Source organism: Rattus norvegicus, chromosome 1 (assembly GCF_021556685.1).
Source record: "Rattus norvegicus strain SHRSP/BbbUtx chromosome 1, alternate assembly SHRSP_T2T, whole genome shotgun sequence".
NCBI classification, from domain to species: domain Eukaryota; kingdom Metazoa; phylum Chordata; class Mammalia; order Rodentia; family Muridae; genus Rattus; species Rattus norvegicus.
In genome coordinates, this window is record NC_141534.1 from 22,796,359 (window position 1) to 22,810,284 (window position 13,926).

Genomic DNA, 13,926 nt, shown 5'->3' on the forward strand with positions numbered 1-13,926 from the left:
ACTTTCTGTAGGGATCAAAGGTGCCTCTAAATTCAGTGAACCTGAACCATCATCGTACGTACAGCCCAGAGAATTCACCTGTTCTTGGTTGGAAAAACAAAACAAAACAAAACAACTCTTCCCAAAGTTAATCAATGATCAACCTGGAAAAGGACTCTCGGGAGCAACGAAAATTGGCTAAAGGTTACTAGGGGAAAGGTGAGGCGGCCCTAAGGAAGCTCCAGACAAGCACAAGCCACAGTTAATCCCTGAGTGTTGCAAGGTGGCTGCATGAGGATTCAGTAAATTTGGGTTACAGTAGCTTTAGAAAAAAAGGAGCGGGTCCTGAAGGGGGTAATTTATTTCTTTATTACTAACTTACAGACTACAATATCAAGACTACTGGAACTATTTGCATAACTATAAAGTGTTCATAGTTACCTGATACCCTTGTTCTTTAAGGTTAATGACTCTACCTATACAAAACTCACCTTGAATATTTACAAATGATGTATATTAGGATTCATGAGAGGGAAGGAAGGAAGGAGGGAAGGGAGAAAGGGAAGTGTGGTGGCTTAAATGAAAATGGCCACCACGGATTCTCGGAGAGTGGCATTATTGCAGATGTGGCCTTGTTTGTAGTAGGTGTGACCTTGTAGTGTAGGTGTGGCTTTGTTAATGTAGGTGTGCCTTGTTGGAGTAGGTGTGGCCTTGTTGGAATGGGTGTGGCCTTGTTGGAGTGGGTGTAGCCTTGTTGGAATGGGTGTGGCCTTGTTGGAGGAAGTTTAGCCTTTGAGGATTCAGAAGCTTAGGCCAAGCCCAAAGGTTCACTCTCTCTTCCTGCTGCCTGTGGATCAAGCTGTAGAACTCTCAGCTCCTTCTCCAGCACTATGTCTGCCTGGACACTGCCATGCTTCCCAACATGGTGATAATGGACTGAACCTCTGAACTGTAAGCCAGCCCCAATTAAATGCTATCCTTTGTAAGTGTTGCCTTGATCATGGTGTCTCTTCACCACAGTAGAAACCCTAATTAAGACAGTAATGTGTCAAAAGGATGGAAGAAAGAGAAAGAAAGAGAAGGGGAGTTGATAATAAAATACCAGCCCACACAGTTATGGCTACTGTGATCATGGTAGTCTAACAGCTAGAGACTATGAAGGACAAAGACATAGTTTGAAAGCCAAACAACTGGATTGTTCATGGTGTTGATTTCAGATATAAAGGTCTGAGCAGCAGCTCACACAGGAAGAAAAACCTGTTTTCAACTCCTCTGCCTTCCAGAGGCTGGGTGCCAGCTCTTGATATGTGATTTACTGTGACTCTGTCCAGGTTTATTTGTGCTCACTGTTTAGACTCTATCATAGCTGGGAAGACAAGGTTATCTGCCAGGAGGCAGAACCATGAGGCCACTTGCTCACTTTTCATCAGACAAGAAAGCACAGATTGCTCACGCTAGAAATAGAGTGGGACTGTAACCCTCAAGGCTCACCCATTTCCAATTTTCTTCCCGGAACCCAGTTATCCATGTCCTAGCTCCTAATAGGGCCACAACCACCCAAAACACTGCCACCTGCTAAGAACTGAGTCAAACACAAAAGGTGGGATGGGGTGCATTTTATACCTAAAGCAGACCCTTGCTTAACTCAGTCTATCAGTTCTTCTTTCTTTGAGACAAAGTGTCATGTAGCCCAGGCCAGCCACAAACTTACTCCATGTAGCCAAGGATGCTCTTGAACTCTTTATCCTTTTGCCCCTACCTCCTAGTGCTAGAATTTGGTATTATACAAAATGTGAGCCCACTGATTCTATTGCTTCTTTTTCTTTTGTTTTATTTTTTTTTTTTTTTTGCAGATTAACATGCAGAATATTGGGTTTTATAAGGATACATTCCTTGGAATGTGGCATTATACTTTGTCTCTCTCCTGACTCCCTCTTACTTACGTCAAGCTGGTTCACTTGCTTTTCCCAGTTGGCCCCTCCTTCTGCCTTCCTTTCACAAGTCTCCAGTTTTCATCATTCCCCCTTCCTTAAAATCTTTCCCCTTCCACGAACCCCTTTACAATTTTGTGACTGCACACAAACCCACAGATACTTTTTAATTTAGGACATGGATCTGTGTAGGCATGCTGTTACTGTGCACTGTGTAAGGGTTACCCTTTTATTATACAAATGCTGATGTCTCCGCCCCTATATCTGGCTACAATCCAGACATGACATTATACTACTTATTTTAAGAACGCCCCATCTCGATCTGGAAAATATCATCCTGAGTGAGGTAACCCAATCACAGAAGAACACACATGGTATGCACTCATTGATAAGTGGCTATTAGCCCAAATGCTTGAATTGCCCTAGATGCACAGAACACATGAAACTCAAGACGGATGATCAAAATGTGAATGCTTCACTCCTTCTTTAGAAGGAGAACAAGAATACCCTTGGCAGGGAATAGAGAGGCAAAGATTAAAACAGAGACAGAGGGAACACCCATTCAGGACCTGTCCCACATGTGGCCCATACATATACAGCCACCCAATTAGACAAGATGGATGAAGCAAAGAAGTGCAGACCGACAGGAGCCGGATGTAGATCGCTCCTGAGAGACACAGCCAGAATACAGCAAATACAGAGGCGAATGCCAGCAGCAAACCACTGAACTGAGAATAGGTCCCCTGTTGAAGGAATCAGAGAAAGGACTGGAAGAGCTTGAAGGGGCTCGAGACCCCATATGAACAACAATGCCAACCAACCAGAGCTTCCAGGGACTAAGCCACTACCTAAAGACTATACATGGACTGACCCTGGACTCTGACCTCATAGGTAGCAATGAATAGCCTAGTAAGGGCACCAGTGGAAGGGGAAGCCCTGGGTCCTGCCAAGACTGAACCCTGAGTGAACGTAATTGTTGGGGGGAGGGCAGTAATGGGGGGAGGATGGGGAGGGGAACACCCACATAGAGGGAGAGGGGGAGGGGTTAGGGGGATGTTTCCCCGGAAACTGGGAAAGGGAATAAAAATTGAAATGTAAATAAGAAATACTCAAGTTAATAAAAAAGTATTTATAAATTTAATAAAATTTGAATTGATAAAAAAAGAACGCCCCATCTCAGTATTGTGTAAACATTGCTCCCCATTTATTCTCTGATTTGTCAATAAAAGCTGATCAGCCAATGGCTGAGCAGAGAAGAGAATAGGACTGGTCTTCCAATTTCAATCAGGGGAGGGAAAGAGAGAAAGAGGGGAAGAGAGGATTCACTTGGAGGAGAGGGTCAAGGAGACACCATAAGAACACACCTGGAGCAAAGAAAGCCAGATCAATATTAAAATTCCAGTCTCTTGGGAATTTTGGCTGGGAGGTAGCCAGATTCGTTCAGAGTATTAGAATAGATTAATAACTGTGCCTTAAAGATATTGTCCATAAAGCTTGAGTAAATAAATCTTATAGTCTCTGTCTCATTTACTTGGGAGCTAGCCACAACAGAGAAAAAAGCAATCACCAACACATATGAAATAAAATGTGGTATTTGTCTTTCTGAGTTTGCCTAATTTTGCTCAAGATATGATCCAGAAATTCACCTATTTCCCTGCAAATGCTATGATCTCATTTTTCTTCATGGCTGCATAAGACTTCTTTGCCTTCCCTGGAAGATTAAAAGTAGGTGCCACTATCCATTCTTACTGTTCAAAACAGTTTTAATTTGTACTGAGGGCTAATGATATACAGTACACTTCCAATGTATTGGCTATCTGTGTTTCTCCTTCTGAGAGCTGTCTATTCCAGTCGTTAGCCTGGTTTATTGATTGAATAATTTGGGGGTTTGGGTATTTGGCTTTTTGTAATTCTTTACATATCCCTGATATTTATTTCCTGTCACATGCAGAGACTGTCTGTCCATTTTTGTTTTATTCGCCCTAGTGACTTTGGCTTTTGCCTTTTTTTCCATTATTAGGATAGTTTCCTGGGCTAGCTATTATTGAAGTCTCATTGAGAATGTTCGCATTTATTCGTACATCAAGTCAACTAGGTTTGCTGGCCAGTGAGCTTCTGGGATCTCTGTCTTTACCCCACCCCCACCCTCACTAAGGCTACAGGCATACACTGTCACATGTGGCTTTTAGTTGGGTGTTGGAGATGTGAAACCAGGTTCTCGAGCTTGCATCACAAGCACTTTGTGCACTGAGCCGAATCTTCAGACCCAATTACTTATTTTTGGATATTGATTTTGTAACTGCTAATTTGCTGGAAGTACTTACCAGGTTTATGAGTTTCCTGGTGGAGTCCTTATGCTCTACTTAAGTAGAAGAACATTCCACCTGTAAACAGGAATAATTTAATGTCTTCCTTAGCGATTTGTATCCCTTTTATTTATTTCTCTGGTATTATTAATCCAGATAAGACTAGAGCGCTGCATTGAATAATAATTGAGACGAGGGGAACATGTCTTGCCCCAGATTTTAGAGGAATCCTCTCAGTCTCATTCCCATTGAGTATAATGTCAGCTATGAGTTTTTCACACACAGTCTTTTATTATGTTTATGCTCCTTTTATTCCTAGTTTCTTTAAGATTTGGAGGGTTTTTTGTTTATTTATTTATTTATTTAATTAATTAATTATCACCATTTTTTGATGTTGAGTTCTGTCAAAGGCTATTCCTCACTACTTGAGAAATGATTACATGATTTCTGTTTCTAAGTGTTTTATGTGCTAAATTACACCTGTGTGACCATGCATATGTATTTGAGTCAATCTTGTATCCCTGAGTGAATCCAACTTGATGATGATAATGTGAGTTTACTGATGTGTTCTCGATTCAATTTCTAAGAGTTTTACTGAGAACACTAACATCTATGTTCACCAGGGAAGCAGTCTATAATTTTCTTTCCTATTTTGTCCTTATTTGATTTGGGTACCAAGTGTCACATGTCAGGCTTCATAGAATGAGTCTATTTTATGGAACCTTGGGAAGTGTTGGCAGTGAATCTATCCCGACAAGGACCAGCCTCAGCTTGGAGAGAGGCTCTAAGGAAGGAATGTTCTGGAGCAGCAAAAAGAATAACTTGAAGTCAAATAGTGGGTACAAGCTGACAACCTGTGTTCTCCTCAAAACAACTCTCTAGAGATCTCCAGACATCTCAAAGACCAAAGCCCCTTTTATTTACAAATCAATTTAATTGTTCACTCCAGGTTCCCTTTTTGATTACCCTCAAATCAGCCATTTTGGACCTTAGCCCCTCCTAAGAAAAGTCAGCAGGTACATTTTTCTTAACATTGTGAATGATTTCAGAGATTTGCCTGCTCTTGTAAGCACAGACAATAAGCTAGCTGGGTGGAATCTGGCTCTGAGATCCCTGCTTACACCACACCTGGGGCCTAAATTCACTCTACCCCAGGCTGACCTTGAATCAAGAATCTGCCTGCCTTTGTATGTTTTTGACAAGCTGGCTCACAGTGCAGCTGCCTCTGTTCTTTTAGGTCTAAAAAGCCCCTCCTTATCACATCCTTATATTTTGCATTGCTGAGAAAGTATATATATATATATATATTTTAAACTCAAGTTCTCAGAGTTCTTTCCCACAGCCTTAAGGACTGCCAGACAGTTGCAGCATTTTACTATTTTGCTGAGGAACATAGGCACATCCTCACCTCCCAGACTCATGCTATTTGTAATTATCATGGAGTCATTAACCTTAACAGGAAGAGTGTTACTGTAAAATTATTAAAAATGACTTTCTTTTACCCCCACTAGATCCGGCACCAAAGTACCCCAAGATAGCTGGTAGATATCTTCATCGCTATCAGCAAAGTGCCTCACCTGCTCTGCTCCATCCCATATCACACTGCCAAAAACACACATCCCAACTCCATGGCAGCCCAGTGTCTCTAGCCATCTCATACTCTCTTAAAATTAAATCGCTACATGAAAGAAAACACAACACAATAACCTCTGATCCAATTGATAAGATATAATTGCCCACCCAAACATACAAAGCCCAATACACATCCATCCCTTAAGAATATTCATAGGAACCTGTAAATACACAGAGTGGAATCTTAACATCAACCTCCGTGTTCTCTCCGTGGCTTCTCTGCAGCCTCCTTCCATTCCAGTCTCCTCTTCCCTCAAGCTTTTCTCCCCCATCCTTCCTTCTCGTCCAATGACAGGCTTTATTCTTTCTTGTACCTGCCTTCACCTGTATGACAACCCTACAGAAGAGCATGAAAATATGTACATTGTTATACAAACAAGGCTTACCCTCATAGCAACCATCAACACTCATGGAGGCCCATACCCTGCTGGGCCTGCTCCTGGGGCAAGAACCATGTCAGGTTTTCCCTTTTACAGGGGCCACGCAGGACTCAGCTTCTCCCCATTTCTGTCTTAATTCGAGTGTGAGAGCATCAGTTGTAAGTGCTATTATTAAGTGTGTGACTTGTTGGATGTGGACTGGATGGAGAAACAAAACCAGTAAGAATAAACCAACTGCAAATCCTACATTTATCAGCAAGATCATCCAAGAACACCCCTTCCTCAGAGCCCCTCTCCAAGCTGAGGCTGGTCCTAGGCAGGTGGACCCCAAATAGGGACATTAAAGTATGTACATTATTAAACAAATAATCCTTTTGCCCACAGCAACTGTAAACAGTCATGGAGGCCTACAGCCTGCTGGCCCTGCTCCATGCCGTGTCACCCTGGCCCTTTTGTGGCAGCCATGCAGGACGCAGCCCTATCAGAACCTAGACTTTTCTTTGTTGTGAGACCTTTAAGCTGTTTAAGTATTTTTACATAGTTTAATTTTATATGCATCTAGTGTCCATATTTTCCAGCATTCGAAATATTGTCAGTGCTTCCTAATGATTCTCGGTATTTCACTGGTTTCCATAGTAATCTCACCTTTTTCATCTCTAATTGTATTAATTTGGATCTTTTCTCTGTTTCTTTCGGGAAGTTTGGTCAGATACTGGTTAATTTTGTTCTCACAAAGGACACAGACTTTGATTGTGGTATTTCTTAAGTCTGTATTTATTTGATTTTTGTGTTGATTTTTATTATTTCTTACCATTTTCCCCTGTAAGGCTTAGATTGTTTCTGTTTGTTTAGCCTTTGGAGTGCTTTGGTATTTATATGAGATTTGGAGATTGCTTTAATGTAAGTCTCTTGGTGCAGCTTAACTATATTCCAAGAGAGCCAGTAGGTTGGGCTGTCATTTAATTCTGAGTCCCAGAACTTTTAATTTCCTCCATGATATGTTCAGTGGCTCTCTGGCCATTCAAGAGTTTATTGAACTCTCATGGACTAGAGAGATGCCTCAGCAGTTAAGAACACATGCTTCTCTTGCAGGGGATCCAGGTTCAGTTTTCAGCACCTACATGGTGGCTTACAACCACCCTTAACTCCAGTTCCAGGGGTTCTGATGCCCTCTTGTGGCCGTGGAAGGCACCAGGCACACATGTGGTACACATATACACATACAGGAACAACATTCAAACACATTAAAATGTTTGAAAAGCTATTAAAGTCCACTGCTCAGTCTCTGTGCATAGGTATAGTTTCTGTAGTTTTGATGATAATTTCTAGTTCTACTGCACTGTGATCTGATAAAATATAGGAGGTGATTTCAGTCCTGTATCTGATGAGATCTGACTTGTCAGTTCAAATGTTCTCAGTTCTAAAGAGGACTCCATGGGCTGCTGAGAAGACTCATAGTCTGTATCTGTTGGACAGACTATCTGTTAAGGCCCTGTGATATGCAGTGCAGTTTAGCTCTAAGATTTCTCTGTTGATTTTTAGTTTGTGCATATATCTAAAGATGAGCGCTGGGTATTAAAATAGCCGTCTATAATTGTATGCAGACCTTTCTGACATTTTATGTTCATTGGTATTTATTCTATGAAATTTGTTTCTTCCAATTTACAATTGCTACAACCCTTTGTTTACACATACTGGCTCTCCTAATATCTTCTAAGTACTTCTGGCTTTTAGTGTACTTCATCCGACACCAGAACACCCATGACAGCTTGTTTTCAATTTTTGTTCACCTGATAGATTGCTTTCTGTCCGTTGATTCTTAGTCTCTAGGCATCTTCTACATAGAAGACTGGATTTAATTTTGTTTCTCTAAGATAATTCTCTTACTTTTCACTGTTTGAGAATTTCATACATTCATATAATGTGTTTGATTGCATCTGCCCACCTCCCCCGGTTCATCCTCTATCATCCCCGCACTTTACCCTCCCAACTTCATGTGCTTTGTCATCAACCCCCTAAGTTCACTTAGTCCTGTGTATATGCACATGGGAGTAGGATCATCGGCTGGAGCAGGGCATCCTCTTCAGGATTCCACCCCTGTAAAAAACAGGCTCTTCCTCTGCCAATAGTCATCAATTTCTCAGCTAGGAGTGGGCTTCATGATTCCTCCCCACATCAGTGCTGGAACTTTGGTTGATCCTATCTTGCCCAGGTCATAGACACAGCTATGTTGGTCTTGTGCAAGTTTATAGATGGGACTGCTGTGCACTCAAGTGTGTGATGGCCCTGCCAAGTCCTGCAACTGCGTTGCTGCAGATGGCCACTACTTTTGGCCCTTTCAGTCTTTCCTTCTGCAACTCTATGATGACCCCTGAGTCTGGGTGGTGAGGGTTATAGATGACTCATTTAGAGTTGAGAACTCAACATCTATACATTGGCCAGTGGTGGATCTCTGTGTTAATTATCATCTACTGCAAAAAAGAAACAGCTGGGTCTCTTTCCTGGTGTGTTGAAGTGTTTATATTTTAGGTTATTGTAGGGTGATAATTACTAGTTATTGTTGTGTTTAATACTTACAACCCCAGCTTGGGGATTGTACCCTTCCCTTGATTATCAAGTTCCCAGATATAAAAAAACACTCACAGCTTGTATTTTCAACATGCCTTTAGCAGCACAAGAGCTGGGCACCTGCCTACCCTCCACGCTGATAGAATCTATTTCCCTATCCATAACCCTAAGTTATTACTGTGTTTCATCTGGGCTGCTCTTAGCTCTAATTAGGCAGCCTCGAGTCCATGTTCTCCTCTCTTTTAACCCATGGCCACTTCTCCTTTCCCCTCTCCTGCATGTTCTTTGATCCCATGGTGACTTCTTCCTTCTCCTAAAGGTCCTCTCTGACCAAAGTCAGCAGAACCTCAACCCCACGTCTCTTCTGACCAGCTACTGGCTGTCTGCATCTTTATTCACTAATCATAATTAACTCTGGGGCAGGGTTACAGGGACTGCAGACAACTCCCGGTCTTGGCAGCTCACCCTTGGCATGACAATAGATAGTAAAAGGCAAAACCTCAGCAAATTTTTGTGATTTTGTTGGTGGATTTCCAGTTTGCTGGGTCGGTTGCTGATTACTCTGGCCCCATTAAAATCCTGGACTTGCTGGCTTAGTGTGTCGAACATGGTAAAAAAAATTTTCCCCTAGATTTATTTTTCTTTATCTACCATTCTCTTGAAATTTCTTCTCTCCCATGCTCTCATTCAGTGAGACTTTCTCCCTCCCCTCTGGCCTGCATACTGAAAGGTAGCTTCCGCAGTTCTGGTCTGCTGATCCTGATCTGCCTTCATTTGTGCTCATTATGAAAGCCCTTTCTTCATCGGTTTTATGGTAACTTTGAATGGATGGCAGTTGGCAGTCATTGACTTCCAGAGCTTGAGATGCGTCATTCCATGCTTTGCTGGCTTCAAGAGTTCCTGATGGAAGATCCTACGTCATTCTGACATTCCAGCTATACTGAGTGGGTTGGAACGTTTCCCTTACAGTGACACGGCATGGGGATGTTCTTCTCTTGCCACTTCTATTTATGATTCTAAATGATTCTAGTACCAGAATGTCTTGGATTGAAGAGGTTTTCTGTTATAATTTATTAACTAGATTCTTGGTATCGTTAGTGATGGTATCTCTCATTCTCAGTATCTCTCATCTCTGTCTATCTATGAGAGAGAGAGAGGGGGAGGGAGGGAGGGAGAGAGAGAGAGAGAGAGAGAGAGAGAGAGAGAGAGAGAGAGAGAGTCTGTGACTGCAGAGGCAGGGTCTGCCATCCTCCTTTATTAATCTCTGCCTTATTCCTGTGAGGAAGGATCCCTTCCTGAACTTGAAGCTCCAGGTTTTGGGACAGACTAGCAGGAAAGCTCCCACAATGCTAGGGTTGCAGAAATATATAAAACCACATACAATTTGGAACTTCAGTTTAAATTTCAAGAACCCAGGTGAAAATGCAGGGACGGTGATGTTCATTCATATAAGCTGGTCTTTGTAAAAGGAAGAGACAAGGATCTCTGGAGCTTGCAGGCCTCTAGCCTGACACCAGGCTCAGGGGGGAGACCCTGTCTCATGGAAATGAGGTGAAAAGTGATAAAGTAGGACAGCCAATGTTATTCTCTCTCTCTCTCTCTCTCTCTCTCTCTCTCTCTCTTTCTCTCTCTCTCTCTCTCTCTCTCTCTCTCTTTCTCAAATAGGAAAACAAGGGTAAATAGATGAGAGGAGAAAGAATTGCAGTGGAAAGAGTGATAAGGGGTGGGGCTAAGTGATTAGAAACAATAAAAAAAAAACACAGAAAAAAGGATACTGTGGTGCTTTGCTTAGCCCAGGGAATGGCACTATTAGGAGGTGTGGCCTTGGAGGAGGTGTGGCCTTGTTGGAGGAGGTGTGACCTTGTTGGAGGAGGTGTGTCCTTGTTGGAGGAAGTGTGACCTTGTTGGAGGAGGTGTGACCTCATTGGAGGAGGTGTGTCCTTGTTGGAAGAGGTATGACCTTGTTGGAGAGTTGTGACCTTGTTGGAGAGCTGTGACCTCGTTGGAGGAGGCGTGGCCTTGTTGGAGGAGGTGTGGCCTTGTTGGAGAATGTGTGTCACTGTGGGGGTAGGCTTTGAGACCTGTCTCCTAACTGCCTGGAGACAGTCTGCTCCTGGCTTCCTTTGGGTGAGGATGTAAAACTCTCAGCTCCTCCAGTGCCATGCGCACCTGAATGCTACCATGCTTCCTGTCCTGACGATAATGGACTGAACCTCAGAACCAGTAAGCCAGTCCCAAGTACATATTGCCCTTTATAAAAGTTGCCTTGGTCATGGTGTCTCTTTACAGCAGATGGATTTCAAATAGTGAAAAAGCTCAAAAACAAAATTAGACAAATGTGAGGAACGTGAGTTCTGTATTAGTCACAGTTCCATAGAGGAACAGAACTTATACAATAAACGTATTTTTTACATAAATATATATAGAGAGGGAGGCTATTAGAATAGCTTACAGGCTGTATTCCAGCTTTTTTAACAATGGCTGTCTACCAACAAAGGTTTCAAGAATCCAGTTAGTTGTTCAGTCCATGAGTCTAGATGTCACGGCTGGTCTTCTGTAGCTGCTGGAATTCTGAAGAGGAAGCTCTGATGCTGATGAAGGGGTGGGCCTGCTAGTGACACACACACACACACACACACACACACACATATATATGTATCACAACACTCTCACTCTCTCTATATATATATAGATAGATATAGATTATGTATATCACATCACTCTCACTCTCTCTATAGATAGATAGATAGGTAGATAGATAGACAGAGAGAGAGAGACAAAGAGAGAAACAGAGTCAAAGACAAAGAGATACAGAGACAGAGAGACAGAGTCAGACAGAGTCAGAGACAGAGAGAGACAGAAAGAGGCAGAGAGACAGAGCAAGCAGGCAAAGAGCAAGCTACGTTCTTCGGTGTCCTTTGTATAGGCTGCCAGCAGAAGATGTGGCCCAGATCACAGATAGATCTTCTCACCTCAAGGGATCTGAATTAAGGATGTCTCTTTCCATCTCACAGAGGCAGATAAAAGTGAGTCTTCCTGCTTCAAATGAGTTGATTGAGAGCAAACAAAAACCCTTCACAGGTGCGCCCAGCCATCAGGGTTTAGTTGATCCCAGATGTCAACTTAACAGCCTAGAATCCATCACAAGCGCTTCTTTGTTTGTTGAAATAAGGTCTCACTATACAGCCTTGCCTGGTCCGAGACATTATATATAGACCTGGCTGACCTCTAACTCATAGAGATTGACATGCCTCTGCCTCTCTAATGCTAGGTTCAAAGGCATACAGCACCATGCCAGGCTACGAGAGTCATTTCTAAGAAACCACTGAAATAAAACCAAGATACTAAGAAATGTAGAACAAGGAGGGGAAAGGGCTAAAGCTAAGGCAAAGAAAAAATACTGCCCAGTAATAGGAAAATATATTAACAAAACCAGATGACTGTTTGCAGGAAAATAACAAAAACAGAAAACATCTTAAAACCCACAATAGGGGCTGGGGATTTAGCTCAGTGGTAGAGGGCTTACCTAGGAAGCACAAGGCCCTGGGTTCGGTCCCCAGCTCCGAAAAAAAAAAAAAAAACCCCACAATAGAGTGAAAATCCCGGTGACCTTGTAGAGAGAAGAAATGATTGACACCGGGTTCTCCCTGGCTCCTTGAAAGCTGCAGAGTACCAGTTACTGGCACAGGGACAGGGAGGCTCGGCTGAACATGTGCTCTCTTGGTTTTCCTTTGGTTCATGCTGCTGCAGAGTCTGTACTGAGCGAATGTCTAATGGAGTAGTTCTCAACCTTCCTGACCCTGCGACCTTTTAACACAGTTGACCCCCAACTGTTAAAGTATGTTCTTTGCTACTTCAAAACTGTAACTCTGCTACTGTTATGAATCATAATGTAAACATTTATGTGCACCATATCTGGTATAAGACACACCCCCAAAAGGGTCGGGACTCACAGGTTAAAAACTAGTGGTCTAACTTGGTCTATAGCCCTGTTACACGTCTTTGCATATTAGCGCCCTCTGCTGGCCACAGATGGTTTTCCAGTCTATGGGGTAGAAGATCGTCCCGGATCAGAGCCCCACCCCCACCCCTGGAATAATTGTTTTAATGAGGAGGAGTGTCTTTCGAGGGTGCCAGGAGAGTCGGAAGCAACTGTAGCAAGCACTACCGTCGGAATAGGCAGAGTTCTACCCTCATGTGTCCAAGGCCTTCTGAGAACTAACCATGAGGAGGGATAGAACTGTGGGTGTAATGCACACGCCTGGAACTTTGGCATCCTCAGGTGCAAAGCCATCACACTCCTGCTTTGTTTCCTGAGCTGTTCTCAGCCACCAAAAGTAGGTGCTCGTCTGAGGCATCTGCAGCTCCTCGCAGCTTCGCACCCTTGTCCCATGAGTGTCTGGGCCTCCAACTCTCTGTGTCCGCCCTTCCGGGCCTTTCCCCACCCAGTATTAACGCACTAAATTTTAAAAAGTAACTCATTTACTTTTATGTACATTGGTGTTTTGCCTGTGTGAGTGAGGATCCGACTGAATCCCCTGAAACAGTAGTTACAGGTGACTATGAGCTGCCATGTGGATTCTGGGACTTGAACCTGGGCCCTTTGGAAGAGCAGCCACTGTTCCTAACCATTGAGCCATCTCTCTAGCTCCAACCCACCCATTTTAATCCTACCACCTTTCAGAAATGTCCCCATCACATACTCAAAAATGTCTAATCAGCCAACCAAGCATCCACGTCTAACGGAGTTAACATGAAATTAACCTTCACCTGATGGAATCATTATTTGGATACAGCATGATTTGTATTTGTATTTTTTTCCTGAAAAAGAAATCCTCTTCTTAAATACACTTTCCACATTCTAGATTTTCATATATCTGAACACATACGTGAAAACTGGGTGCAGTTCCAATTAACAAGTTTATGCCAGGTACGGGCCTGCCCTGTGGTCGCCTGCTTTCATTTGCTCTCCACACAGTATTGTATACTGGGTACATTATAAAGAAAAAAGATTGACTTTGGCTCATGGTTCTAGTTTGAAGACAAGGGCCCACTCTTACGGCTAAAGAAGCTCCCTTTTATGATAGGCATCCATCTTGGTACTCACCAGCCCTTTGTCTGTAACTCCAA